The sequence below is a fragment of the Parasteatoda tepidariorum genome, chromosome 5 (genome assembly GCF_043381705.1).
Source record: "Parasteatoda tepidariorum isolate YZ-2023 chromosome 5, CAS_Ptep_4.0, whole genome shotgun sequence".
Classification (NCBI taxonomy): Eukaryota; Metazoa; Arthropoda; class Arachnida; order Araneae; family Theridiidae; genus Parasteatoda; species Parasteatoda tepidariorum.
The window spans coordinates 85,093,967-85,096,902 of record NC_092208.1 but is presented as its reverse complement, the minus strand read 5'-3'; positions in this window follow the sequence as shown (position 1 = coordinate 85,096,902).

Here is a 2,936-nt window from a genome sequence, read left to right as displayed (position 1 = left end):
AACACGTATGTAGTGGTGGAACGATTGCTTACAATTAAATATACCAAACTAATAATGATTTAAATTTCATTGTCCCCAGAAAATGATCTTTTTACAAAGTAAAGAAAGTTGACAATTATCAATAATGCGCAGTTTTAAAAAGAAAATGAAATTTTCTAATTATTTAAAAAAATTTTTTGAATATCACCTTGATGGCTCTGCATACTCTATAATTAAAATTTCGAGTTCAATGGTACATTTAAAATACAAAATAAATCCATTCTATTTATTTCTAAGTAGAATGAGTCCCTTAAGAAACGTTATAATATCTGTTTAAATGCGCTTAAATAGTTTCAAATATCAGTTCTTTTTCTTAAACCGATCAAATCTCTTGTTTAAGAAAGATGATGTTGCTATCTGGTCAACTTTATCCCTGGTGATTTTTATTTATTATTATTTTTTGCATCTATCAACTGTTTTTGAATTATTTTTAAACGGAACACACTCGGGAAGACGATCACATTACATGGCAATGGGGTTTGCCAGGGAAGGAGTAGTAGTTAGGTGCTATTGTTAATTGGCGAAATTTGATTAGAGTTAAGGTGGCAAAATGATGTCTGATTTTAAAAGGTGCTTTCCAGAACAGCAAATTATGGTTGCAATTTTTAATCTGACAGGATAGAGAGTTCGCCTTCCAATGAGGTGAACCTGCTTCGAATTTCAGCTATGGCTGGTCAATACAAATTCCGCATCCCGCTTGCAGCGATCACAAGGCAGACGCAATATATCCCCGTGATAGACGCGTTAGAGTCTCCTCGCACCTTGGCTATCCGAGGAAGGTTTTGTGGTTTTCCTCTCCATGTAACTCAAGTGTGAGTTAGTTCCATCAAAAAGACCTCCACGACGACAAATTTCTTCCTGTACTTGATCCAGGAGTTCCCTCGTCTTCTATATTGGGTTTAAAATTACAAGGTTACGGTGTTGAGCATTGTTCAAAAGTTTGTCGGCTGTTTAACGGCAGTTATAAAATCAAGCAAACTCAGTCGTGGTAATCACGTTCATTTGTTTCTCAAGAAAAAAATACATAAATGAAATGGTTTAATTATTATTTTTTTACGTAATGCAAACTAGTCGGATAAATGCATTTTCTTTAATACGTTAAATGCCACGCTAATTTTACATAGGTTGCCCGTCTGGCCAAACGGTAAATAACTACAAACTAAATTTCCAATTTCAGACAGATTTTGCTAGTTTTTTAAAAGGTTTACATGACATATATACTTTACTTTACTTTATTTACAAAAATTGAGCACCTGGGCCGCGCAGAACGCCCATATCCCCTACATCATGTAATGTTACGGAAAAATTATTATAATAAACAGCTTGCGTTCAGCATTTTATGGGGTGGCTGGTATTGGATATCAAGCACCTTTGCTTGAATAACTGAAAGAAAAAGGAAAATAATAAGTAGCAACTTGCTGTAAATTGTGAATTGGCAGTAGTTTGGTTGTCAACGTGAGGGTAACGTAGGCCAGGATTTCAGCATTGGCATTGTATTTCATGCTATAGACAATGGATGCTTTGGATAATTTCTGTAGGCTATGCATGCTGGAATTGAAGACTATTATTTATGCTGTTAGTTGTAGTATGAGGCATCGGAGGTGAAGTGAGCGCCTATTGGTCTTAGTTTTTCGTCTTTTTTATAGTTTTCGAAGTTAAAGATTTTATGCATTTAATTTCTTTGTATATTCGGATAGAGACGGAATTTTGAGATCTTCACGTATATTTGAAATGCGTATGAGCCATCTAGCACGGGTAATTTTTCTGAGTATTTTATTTTGACATTGGTTGAGGTTTTTCATTAGGTGTTCGGGTATAGTAGTCCAGGCAGGTGGCATGATATATCTGAAAAATGGTGAATTGTATAAGCCTACGAATTGTTTAGAAATAGTGGTGGATAAAAATATATTAAACCAAGAATCGCAATTAATAAACTACCACTTGAAAAATATTTATTCGTTGTCCGGAGCAAGTTGGCATCTCTGTGCATATAAATAAAACTAACTTCGCGTGTTCTATATTGCATTAATATCTTCAAACCATTTTAGTAACGATAATAATGTAAAAAAATTTAAAATGTACTCGAATTATGTCTTTCAAATAATCTTGGCTTTGCCGGTCACCGGTGACTCCCGTGTAGCTACGAGCAAACTCAGTGCCGGTCACCGGCGACCTTCATGGCATTCAACGTGTTAAAAATGCACTTTTGAAATCACGCAAAATTCTAGATTGAAGGAAAAGTATGTTGCTTTTATTTATGTTCTTTGTCAGTGAATGTACTATGCATTTGAAACATGTGTCAATTTTTACAGAAATATTTTCTCGTCATTTTGACTACAATCAAACGCCATTTTATTAAATACATTGCTTACTTCTTTTTTTTCTTTTATAATTTAATAAAACGAAAATCAATTACTTTCCGAAGGTCTACCTTCTACGCATAAATAATGATACAACAATTCCGAGGTGTCCTAATAGTCTTTTTTTTTTACTTGTTTCTTCTTTTTTTCTCTTTTTTCAATGAATATGAAATATTTCACGCATTTTGTGGTTAGAATTTATAAGTTTGTGCTATTTTGTATTTTCCTCATACTTTTCAGGAGTGAGACTTTTGAAATAACTGGAAAATATTAAACTTATTTCGTGTCACAAAAGATATTTCGTCGATAAAAAATAATTTTCAAGAACTTTAACAAACTGTTTTTATTGCATTGAAATTAAATGAGAGTTTCAAAATATTACAAAGCAATAAATGATGTATACAGTTCTTATCCACGACGAGCACGGAGAGTCTGAACATCTTCAGCATCGTTATTGTGGGCTCCAGCAATACTAAGTATTTGGTCACCTAATTCTTTGATCTCTGAAATTATAAACGACACATATATATATATATA